The sequence below is a fragment of the Oratosquilla oratoria genome, chromosome 35 (assembly GCF_046742065.1).
Source record: "Oratosquilla oratoria isolate Oo_2021 chromosome 35, ASM4674206v1, whole genome shotgun sequence".
In the NCBI taxonomy this organism is placed as follows: Eukaryota; Metazoa; Arthropoda; class Malacostraca; order Stomatopoda; family Squillidae; genus Oratosquilla; species Oratosquilla oratoria.
The window spans coordinates 35,314,834-35,327,333 of record NC_134811.1 but is presented as its reverse complement, the minus strand read 5'-3'; the positions used below and the strand labels follow the sequence as shown (position 1 = coordinate 35,327,333).

At 41.4% G+C, this 12,500-nt stretch overlaps 1 pseudogene; it reads left to right on the top strand.

Moving 5' to 3' along the window:
- Positions 1–8,531, top strand: part of LOC143018731 (uncharacterized) — a 35,624-nt pseudogene extending 27,093 nt beyond the window's left edge.
- The last annotated feature ends 3,969 nt before the right edge of the window (positions 8,532–12,500 follow it).

The window sequence follows — 12,500 nt, the reverse complement described above, 5'->3', positions numbered from 1 at the left end:
AAATCTTAAGTTTGGGAGGCCGAAGGCGACGGGAAACCTCAGGGGATCCAAACAACGATCTTGAATTTTGCTAAAAAATCGTGTATGATCTTTCTGCAGCCACAGTACAAAAGGGGATCAAACTGTTATCAACATATGTTTTATATATCTATGTACTTATTCATTTATCTTTGTATTTATTTATTTTTATTTATTCAATATATTTATACATTTGTTTGTTTCATTATAATTTGATCTATTTATTTTTTGGATTAATTCTATACTATATATTTTCATTTTACTTTCCTTTTACTCATTTCATTTCATTTATTTATTTGCTTATCTATTGGGCCGCGAAGTAGCTCAGTGAATAATGTGTCGAACTCATGAACAGGTGGTCGTGAGTTCAAATCATATTTAATTATTTATTTATCTATTAATTATTTATTTATTTGTTCATTTATTCATTTATTTATTTATTTATCTATTTATTTATTTATTTATCTATATTTATTTATTTCTTTATGTATTTATTGATCTATTTGTTTATTTAATATTATGTTGCAAATAGCAAGAACCACAAGACGGCGTACACGTTTGTTGACTCGTATTTCTGCTTTCCTTGTCATAACTGGTCAATGTGACCGGGTTTAGGGCTAATCTACGTCCGGTAACACTTGTTCGGTAAGGCCGGTGTCATACTATGCGGTGACTTCGGATGCGGCCAGATTATAGACAAGTTCAATTAGCTTAACAATATCACCTGGCGGTAACCAGAACTTTATACAACCCCTGGTTAGAATACTCTCAAAACGTTTCGAGTCTAATGACGCATAAGGGAGGCTTTGCTATATCCAACAATCCGCAACGGCGGCGCCGGATTTTTTTTTTTTTTTTTTTTTCAGGCTCAGGCCCCACTGGACCAACGCTCTTCGCGTTTTCTATTTTATGTTGCCATGGGAACGACACGTTTGGGCGCTGTTATCTTTACTCTGAAACCATTTTATGTAAAAGTCATACTTGTTGCTAATATCCTATTCGTACACTTACATTTACAATACCATTTCTTGATCTGTTTATTTACTTTTAATTTATCTTTAACTCACCGCCATACACAATCAATTGTATTGTTCAATAATGCTTATTGGACATTCCTAATACCAGCGACGGAATAGTATCTAAGAGGGGTGGGACTCTTAAGTGCAATAATCCCGAGTTAATACATTGACAGCAGATGGGCATTATTGATAGAGCCATTTAGGAAGAACAGGGATACTCGATCAATATAATGTCAGTAAGAATGACAGTAAAGCCTCGTTGACACGGGGCTAGTTTAGTAGCTGCTAATGCTAGATGGTGCAAGTTAACTTATGCGGCAAGTAAGTGTTGACACTAGGATAGTTTGGAGGCAAGTTAACTTTCCGTTAATATTGGGCAAGTAGAGAGGTAGTTCACTAGCGGCTACTAAACTAGCCCCGTGTCAACGAGACTTTAACATGGTACTGACGTGACCCGTGTAAGCAGGGACAGCAATACTGACTCAGTATACCAGTAACGTTGATTGTATAAAGTCCGCTTAAATGCATTCTCCACCCTGCAAGAATGTCTTGTGGGTCATCCACTGCTTGAATCATCCATGCATCCAGTCAGCCAATATCTAGGCGACAATACTCATCGAGAATCATTCATCGATTTGCTATCCTTGTCTCACCCATATATTCTCTTATTCTGAATAGATTCCTCTGGTGATAGCCTGAATAAAATATTCAAATGTATCATAGTTTGATATGGGGGTGTGAATAGATTATAGCAGATAGTTTAATTGAGATGATTGTATACCCTACTTGCATTGGTAGTTTTAAGCCGAAGCTCTTAAATGTATCAAATATGTCAAAGTGGATAATTGAGAATTGCTTGGTATCATTTGTCGACATTAAACAAAATGTCATTTCCTTCGTGAAATAACTGTCTATCCATCCTTCCATCCATCTATTCATCCATCTATCGGGTGTAGGCAACCCACCACATTGCCAATCTGCTACAAGTCAATTCATTCCTCCCTCCCTACCTCCGTCCATCCATCCATCATTCCTTGATAGTACAGTATTCAGGAGCTTAGCCCGTTCATCCTCAAAGACACCTCCGTCAGGCATCCGTCCTTGAAGGAACCCCACCACCCACACCATCCCAACCACCTCCACAACCACCACAACAACATCTACAACCACAACATCCACAACCACCACATCCATCACATCCACCACCACCACATCCACCACCACCACATCCACCACATCCACCACATCCACCACCACCACAACCACCCCTACCATTTGCACCATCCTAACCACCACAACAACATCCACAACCACCACATCCACCACCCCCACATCCACCACCACCACAACCACCCCTACCAAATCCACCATCTCCACCTTTACCAAATCCAGCACAACCATCACCACCGCCACCACCACTAATTCCACTACCACTACCACCATCAACTCCACCTCCACCCTTCCCGAAGACCTAACTCCTTCCTCACTCACTCTCTTTCCTATATACAAGGGTTTGTCCACCAGCCACGCCCGCTTCACACGATCATCCACACCCTTCCACGTCCTATTCCCTCGTGTGCATTCAGATACCAAAGTTCAGAGACAGATTTCCAGTGTATTTATCTGCAAAGGAATAACGTCATTGGTTATCAATTACATTTCAAGTATTTCAGTATCAAGTATTTCAGGATTCAATATCTCAACATTGTCTGACATATAACCAAAGTAGTAAATATGCGGATATTAAACTGCCTTCTATTAACAGATAGGAACAACGTCGACCTTTGAAACGTGGCAGTCAATAGCTGTATCATTCTTCCATTCATCTATCAGTCCACACCATCCAATCCATTCGTCTATCAGGGTCTTGTCCACCCACCTAACACCCGGCCACCCATCCTCCACCCACCTCTGCAGACGCCCATCACTTGTCCACCCACATTCGTCGTTTAGTCTCCAGACACCCAAGTTAATTTGCTGGTTGGTGACTGCGTAGGATCAAGTCATTAGGGCCCGCTGTGCTGGCGTATTCGACCCCGATCAGATAGCGTGGGGAGAGAATGCAACGTGTGATCCAGAAGTGAGGGGGATGAAGAAGAAAAGGAGGGTGAAGAAGAGGAGGAGGAATAAACGGAGGAGGAGAAGGAATAGGAGTACTAGGAGGAGAAGGGTGAAAAAGAGGAGAATGAATAAGGGGAGGAGGAGAAGGAATAGGAGTACAAGGAGGAGGAGAACGGGAACGAGGAGAGAAATAGTAAGAGGTGGAGGAAAAAGGGAGAAGAGGAGGAACAGGGGTAGGAGGAGGTGGGTGAAGAAGAGAAGGAAGGATGGGAGGAGAAGGAGAAGAAATAGGAGTGCGAGGAAGAGGAGAACGAGAAAAAGAATAGTAAGAGGTGGAGGAAAAGGGGGGAGAAGAGAACGAGGAGGAAAAGATGGAGTAGGAAAAGGAATAGTAGGAGGAGGAAGAGAGGAAGAGAATGAGGAGGAGGAGGAGGAGGAGCAAAAGAAGGAGGAGGAAAACGGCTAGGGGGAGGATGAGGAGAAGAAGAAAAATGAATAAAGGAAGCCAAACAATATGAAGAGAAAGAGATTACGATGAAGGAGATGGGGGCTGTTGGTCGAAGAAAAGGGGACGGAAGATGAGTAAGAGGAAGAAGAAGAAGAAAGGTCAGAATAAGACGAAGATGGAGAGATTAAGGTTGTCCAAAGAGACAGGGGAAACTGGTAGAGGAAGGAAAAGAGGAGGAAGAATGAAAAGGATGAGGAGGAAGAGGAGGAGGAATGAGAAGGAGGATAAGGAGAAGAAGAAGGAAGATCATTTGTCAGATGAGTGGCGGAAGGTTTGATGTTATAGCAGACAGAGGAGGTGGGTGTGAGCGTCAATTGAAAATGTGCAGAGCAAGTCTGAGAAGAAGAAATCTGTCGGAAGAAGCCGAGGAAAGGAACGAATGGCTGGATGGGTACATTTGGGTGAACTTTGAAAGGCTGGACGCGTGAAGAGATCGTAGCGAGAAAGCGGCGTCCGGAGATACATAAGCGAAATGTACGGACAAAGAATGTTAATTTCACGAACTTTTAGGATGGGGCAGACTGCGTGAATCAGTGGGCAGGATGGTAGTGGAAAAAAGTATGAGGTATGAGAAGGAAAGACAAATGTTCATGGGATGAAATGTGACAGTCAGAACTGCAGACATGTACACTCCCTAAAAAAAAAAAAAAAAAAGAAGAGATACATTATTTAGGGGGGAGTGAAATTATTCTTCAGATGGGTAGGTAGGTAGGTTGGAGGTGCGTAGGCGGCCAGAGAGGTAGATAGGTGGGAAGGTAGGTAGCAAATGTGTAGGTATAAAGGTTACAAGTAACTAGGGCAAAAGGACTGGACGGGAAGCGCAAAGAGAGTGACGAAATTCATGTGTATGGAGAGGAAAAGAGGCAATCAGAAAGGGAGGATGAAACAGGAAGTGAATTATAGGCTGAAACGAGAAGACTAAAAAATAGGTATGACACAGAAATGAAACACTGGAAGTCGAAGCCAGGAGAGTGAATGGCTAAAGAAAAATGCGAAGAAAATTAAAAAAAAAATGGAAGGAAGAAATAAAAAAAATGGGTATAAGATTTCATGTCCAGGAGATGAAAGAAGACGTAGATCTGGAAGGGTGAATTGAATATACTTTAAAGTGAAATGGAAGAGAAGGAAGAGGAGAAATATGAAAGACTAGCTATTAGAGAAGCTGAGTGAGAAAGATAAAAGAGAGTTGAGGAAGCTGATAATGCTTGATCAAGGCCGGCCATCAACTTGGAATGGGCGTCACCGTTTTCCAGTGTGACCAGAGACGGAAGAGGAGGAGAACGAGGACAGATGAGAGGAGATGGGGACAGAGTTCGGGAGGAAGGGATTAGAGGACAGAGTGGTCAAGGTTGCAGGGACGGACCCGGACATCGAAGTGGCTGTTGTTTCCGCCATCTGGAATAGTTTTAAGGGGATGAAGAGGAGGATGAGGGGGTGAGGATGGGAAACTTTTTGAGGCATTATCAAACTAGGATATTCCTCCTCCCACATCCTACCTCTAACCCTGACCTGAATAACTAGAATATGACTTTGCTTACAGGAATCTAGACTTCTTTAAGAACATTTCAACAGTATGTCTAACATTCCTATAGATTTAGAATATCTTAGCTCATAATTCAGCTTTGCTATATATTACAGAACGATAACTTGATATTTGAAGATTTGAAAAATAGAATATTGTAATCAAAGACTTTTTACTCAAATGAACTGTTAACGGCCGATACTGATGAAGCTCGTAGAAGCCCAGTGTGATAACCCTTTTACTGAGGAGAGGAAATAAAAATGGCGGACAGGTTTTTAAACGTCTACAGGAAATTAACATGACTGAAATGTTCCCGAAAGCCTAAAGTGAATAGCAGAAAAGGATTTTGAACTGCAAGGACATTGTGATGTAGAAACCTGATCATGAGTGATATTATAATGTATAGTGGTAATGAAAAATGTATATACACGTAAAAAGGATATTCGCTGTCCGAGCGAGCTAGAACGTCGCCACTTTCGGCGGAGGTCGGGGAGACGGCAGTTCGAACGTTCCCGCTAGCGAGTTGGACCAAGGGTATAGTTCATTAAATTCCACTCTACAAAGTCCTCTGTAAGGGGCACCTTCCTAGCCTCGTGATAGGGAGTTTCGTGACGTAAAACCGAATCAGGGGATTATAAGGACAAGGTAAAATAACGGGAAGGAAGGAGTTGGGAGTGAACTTTGAGAAAACGAGAAAAGTCCATCATTACAGGTCTACCTTTGAATGTTCCTACACTACAGAGAACGATTCCGAATTCCTAGAGCTTCACTAATAATGTCCTGCTAGCTCTTTCGTGGACTATGGCAAGCATGTTTACAGATTCCTCACGAGAGGGAAGATGCCTGATTGATTACTACGGTGACGTTAATGGACCAGAATGGTTGCGATCAGATTAACATGGGATTCGTAGACAGAGTCAATAGGGATCTTGGATGACCGAGTTCATTAAGCCTAGAATGAGGAAGGAAGGAGAAGGTCGTGGACACATTAAGAGCTACGGTCGATGAGAGCATTCTCCTAGAATAGGAACACGTAATAAGGAAAGGGAGATTAAAAAGGAAGAAGCAGAAGGTGAAGAGTATATGCCAGAAGGCAATCGAAGTCTTCATCTTTGCCCTATGAACTTTCTCCTTCTCCCTCTCTCCCTCCATATCTCTCTCCCCCCCTCTCGCACCCCCCCCCCTCTCTCTCTCTCTCTTTCTCTCTGTATGGGTTACTATGGATATGTTTTATAATGGTCACGTACGTGGTGACAAGTTATTTGGGACGCTGTTATCAGACAACAGAATAGTGTGCATGGTAAACCTCTTGAGATGTTTCCCTTGCCATAATAAAATCGTCCGGCGGCAACTTGAATAGATACAAGTCCTATATAGCCCTTAAAGGACTAATCGAGACAGGTTTAACCCATATAACTTCTTGAGAACCTTAATTCACCTGAGTAAAATCCTCTGGTGGCAACTAGAATGAACATAAACGTCGAATTATTTCAGAAGACGAATGAATGAGAGATATGCGGTCTTAAAATTTGTGTATGGAATGTTATGGACACGCTATATGGCATTTTGTTTTTGATCAGCGAAAGGGCTTGAGTCCAATTTTAAGGAACTTCATGATGACCTCCTTTATGAATGTATTTGATCTTTCCCATAAAATGTATGGCAATAATTGGGGTTCAGAAGTTGGAAACTATCAAGAAAGTCATCTAAGACGAGCTTTTCATTGGGGGTCTGAAATGGAAGAAGAATTGCTGAACATGAAATATCGAAGGTTATCGCTGCATTGCCTTCGATTTGAGCAGGGTGGCGGATGTAGGGATGAGTCCTCATCCACGAGGTGCTGAGGTGCGAGTGGCATAAAATGGATTATAGTGTCCATAAAGTGGATATAGGAGTTGATTCGGCTACCCCTCTAATAAGGGAAAAATATCGATGGCGTATATATACTGTGACCTGATGTCGCCCGACCATCGTAAGATAATTGACAATGACTTTCCGCTCTCCTTGGCGACTGTGACCTGATGTCGCCCGACCATCGTAAGATAATTGACAATGACCTTCCGCTCTCTAGGGGGTAATTGGTCGGTACGCTTATTCAAACTGTCCTGGTTCCTTTGTATCATGTATATATTGTCTATGTATTCCTATCACTATGTACTTGTTGCACTGAAGATGTAATATACGAAAGCGCTCTGCTTCGTTAGTTTCTTTTTCCAAGTGGTCTACTTTGCATAAGTGAACACACGTACCCGTGTTCTTATTAGCATATATATATATATATATATATATATATATATATATATATATATATATATGTAAATGTATATATATATATATATATATATATGTATATTATATATATATATATATATATATATATATATTGACGACATCTTCATAAAGACCACACACAATGAAGATATATCATTACTTGAGAACTACCTCCAAGATGCCTCCGGTTTAACCTTCACAATAGAAAATAGCATAGAAGGATCCATGCCATTCCTTGACATTCTCGTTACACAACAACAGGAAAAATTCGATACAGACACCTATGTTAAACCTACAAACACAGGCCAATGTATGAACGGTAAAAGTGAATGTCCACAAGGGTACATAAATTCCACCATCAGTGCCTATATACGTAGAGGTCTTACGCACTGCAGCACATGGACAAAAGTTCACACAGAAATAGTAAGATCCACTCAAGTACTTTTAAACAATGGATTCAACAAAAAAAAAAAATATTGAGACTATCACTAAAAAAATCATTGACCGATGGTATCACACCCAGCAAGATACTACAGAGAAAAAGGAAGACATTAAAATATACTATCGAGCCTTTTTCTCCACGGCATACAAAGAAGATGAAAGAATATTAAAACAAATGATAAAAAGAAATGTCTAACCTACAAATCCCGATAAGAGAATAAACGTAGTAATATATTATAAAAGCCAGAAAACCAGCCACCTGTTACTACGTAATAACCCAAATATAATTAAAGAGCCAACTCAACATTCGCATGTCATCTATAGGTTCACTTGCAAAGGAAGGAACTGTGCAACCCTCCCATCCACCTATGTTGGCATGACGACTATGAAGTTGAGCAGACGTCTTAGTTAACACCTTTCATCTGGAGTCCCAAAAATCCACTTACGCCAGAAACATCACGAGAACATAACGAGACAAATGCTCACAGAGAACACAGAGATAATCACAACATGCCCGGACACACGCCGCCTCCCCATACTCAAAGCTTTATATATTAACGAATTAAACCCCAATCTCAACATACAATCATCAGACCTACAAGCACTACCAAGCATTAGAAGGAACACAGCCCCTAGTACCAGCCAATCTGAGACTAGGAGAAACGATACAAATGGCACAAGCACGCCTTAAATACCGACCAGATCACCACAAGCCATCATTCTAATCTTTCCCACCGTGAAGACAAGAAGAGTGAAGAAGAGTCAATGTGACTCGAAATCGCGATATGGCAGCCCAGATGACCTCCTATGGAGAAATCATCTCACATCTTGCAAGAGAGAATAAGTCTATCTTGCGTAATAAGGAGAATATCCTTAAGAAAATTCAGCATGCTGAATTGTCTATCACTTTTAATGAAACATGTTTGAGAGAAGACCTCCTGCTCATATATACCCTTAATATGTATATATATATATATACATGTATTTATATACATATTTATATATATACATTTATTTATACATATATATTCATATATTTTTATATATATACATACACACACACACACACACACACACACATATATATATATATATATATATATATATATATACATATATATATATAATCTTTAGGTAATGAAGGATTAATAGAGATTTTTTTTTATTCTTTAGGATGTCCTCTTCACTGAACAAAATGGTCTGGCTTTAACTAAAAATCATTTGAAGTAACCTGGTTGGACAACATGTATAAAGTTTGTTTTAACGGTTGTTGAAGCTTATGCGGCTCATCTGGGATGAGTGTTGCCAAGGAGACTGTGGACAAATGTCGTAACTTTAGCAGTAGGTCGTAAGTCTCTAGTTGAAATGAATTTGCAAGATCCTTTGGGGACTGTAAATCAAGTTCTTTCCTTGTTAACCGCGGTAGTAATGGTAATAATAAGAATAGATTTTACACAAATCGTATGCAAAAAAGTAGAATGTAGTGCAGACCTAGACAAAAGAGAAAAAAATTGAATACTTGGAGGAGTGTGAGTGGAGGGCCGGGTGGAGGTGAAGGAAATGGAGTTAGAAACGAGAAGGAGAATGATGATGGAGTGAGTTGGAAAAGATGAGGGAAGGGCTCCGAGGGGAACTGAACCACACAGACGAGGGGAAGGCAGAGAACTCGGACCGAAGAATGGGAAATTCTCATTTGGATAAAAGGGGAAATTCCTGGTTAATAAATGAGGAATCCATCCAGGATGGCGAAGAAGAACAGAGGATGGGAGGGTCTGCTGAAGGAGGGAGGAACTCTTTGGGTTGGTAGAGATGCTCATACGAGGCTGGAGATTGGGAGGAGAGACGCCACTGGAGATCATGAGGAGATACGCTGTTGGAGACCAGAAGAAGGAGACACCGCAGGAAACCAGGAAAAGGGGACATGCAGGCGTAGATCGGAAGAAGGATATGCAGTTGGAGATCGGTAAGAGGAAACATTTCTGGGGACCGAAAGGAGACACTGAGAGAGATTGAGAAGAGGAGACACACCATTGAAGATCGGTAAGAGGAGACACGCCGTTGGAGATCGGGAAGAGGAGACACGCTGTTAGAGACCAGAAGGAGGTAACTTTACTGGAGACCAGAAGGAGGAGACACTGACAGAGACCAAGAAGAGGAGACACGTTGTTGGAGATCGTGAGACCTCATGAGGAGGACAAGAACGACAAGAGGCAGTTTCATGGAAGAGGCTAAAGCCGGAGACGTTCGATCTGAAAGGGAAGGACAGGAAAGAGGGGAGGTGGAGAGTTAGGTGGAGAGAGATAGGGGAAGTGGGAGAAGTTGGAGTGAGGTTGGAGAGAGGTCGGGGAAGTGAGGGAAGTTGGGGTGAGGTGGGAGAGAGGTGGGGGTAGAAGTGGGAGGGGGAAATGAGGGACGTGATTGGGAGAGATACTCTTTAACCTTGATCCCTTCGACGCAGTGACCAGGTGAACTTGTTTGCAGGCTTTATTCTAGCTACCGTCAGATGATTTTATTTAAATGAAAGAGGAGGGGGCAGAGTCGTAGGATATATTTGGGTCTCTTTCGAACTGGGAGAGGGTGTGTGGGGAATAGAAGAAAGGTGAAGAAAGTAGAGGGAAAAAAAGTGAAGGGAGGGAGGGATGGAGAAGAGACTGAGAAAAAGGGAGAGCGAGGGAGAGGTAAGGAGAGAGGAGAAAGGAGAGAGGAAGACCGAAGGAGAAAGAGAGACCTACATACCTTCCTATATACCTACCTAATTACCACCTACCAAGTTACATTTCTTTCTATTCTTCATAGCTGCCATCACTGTCCTCGTTACAATATGCTCAATTACAGTATTCTTTTTTTATTATCTCCTTCTCCTTTCGTAGGAATGTACCCCTTAGGGTTAAAGAGAGGAGATGCTTAATCCCATCACTAATGTCCCGTTTAAGTCGCCTTTAAGACCCGAGTGGGAAGACTTGGTGACAGTATACTTTCTTTCCTCTACAACAGGGGACAGGTGAAAATGGAAATATATACACAAAGAAGTGGTACAGGACATTATTAAGAGTGGGGGAAGCATAACGAAAGGAGAGTTGCAGTACAATAAAGTGGATAGCTGTAGGTATTTGGGGTCGCATGAGACAAGAAATAGAGGAATGGAGGTGGAAGTAAATTGTAGATTGAGAGAATCAAGTAAATGCCTTGGAGGATTAAAAAATGTCATGGCAAATAGGCATTTGGGAATGGATGCAAAGAGGAGACTATACTCTGTGAAGGGGTGACTATGGTAACGGCAATGTACGAGTATGAGGCATAGACCTGACATTTAAGAGAAGAAAATTTAAAATGTGTTTCAGATGAAATGCCTGAGAAGTATGGTTGGAGTTACAAGGTTGGACAGAGTGAGAAACGAGGAGGTGAGAAGGAGAACTGGGGTAGAAAAGGAGATGACAGATTAGGCTGATGAAAGAGTATTGGGATGGTTTAGACACATGGAAAGAATGAGTGAAAAAATAGTAAAAGATGTGTGTGAGGCAGAGTTGGAGGGAATGAATTTGAGGGGACGACAGAGGACGAGATGGATGGATGGGGTAATGGGGGTGTTGGGCAAGGAAGGGAGAAGGCAGGAGATAGGGGTGAATGGAGAATGGCTGTGTATAGATGATACTATGATGCAAGGAAGGGAAGATGGGAGGTAGAGAGTGGTTATGTATGAATTATATTTTGACGCAGCCCGAAGGGATTTCTCCCCGGTTACTCTTATGCTGCATCAGGGGACGCCAACTAAGTGAAGTAGCCATGCTGGGGATGTGCTGTGTCTTGCTGCATTGTTTCTGATCCAGAGCAGTGGGCTGGATGCAAAGATGATCCGCCATCCATGAGGAGCTAAGATGAGAGGGGGGTAAAAGGGTGGTGGATAGGACTTGAATGGATGGGAATAGGTACTTGCCTTTTGACTTGGCTACCTCCTTGGTAAGGGGGAAAAAACCCTTGGTATGTAGAAAGACCTTCTCTTCTCACTTTTTCATCTCTCCTTTCTTCTCTTTTTCGACCTCTGCACCTAGGCAATAAAGTAGATAAGAATAAAGATAGAGATAGATAAATAGATAAATAAGAGTAGAAATAAATAAATGAACGAATAAAGGCAATGAAAATTCAAAAAAATAAAATGGAATAAGGTAAAACAAAGCAAAATGAAATAAGGGCATGGTTCATTAAATTTCAGGCTATAGAATCTTCTGTAAAGGGCACCGTTCTAGCCTCCCGATAGATTTGGGGGTTGTGACTAAAACATAAAAAAAAACTAAAGATTTTTTTTTAAACAATAGTAAATATGTTTAATGAATCTCCATGAAAACTGATAGACGTGTCTAGAATACCAACCCTAAACACTGCCATACGAAACGTTTAGTGGGTTTACTTTATCCAAATACATTTCACAGTAATGTTAACTATAACAACAATTTGCCATATGCACTACCAAACGAATGATGTCACTGAACTAATCGTGTTTGTGGAATTCCTACGGGGGGGGGGAGCTTTCACACAGTTGAGAAGTGGCTCTATCCCGTGTAAAAGAGTTATCACACTGGTCTATTTTTCCTCCAGTCTCCAATTCATCGGCGATATCGCCTAGTCCAGCACTTTTTTCCGTCGTAAAGTAATTATTGTTTTC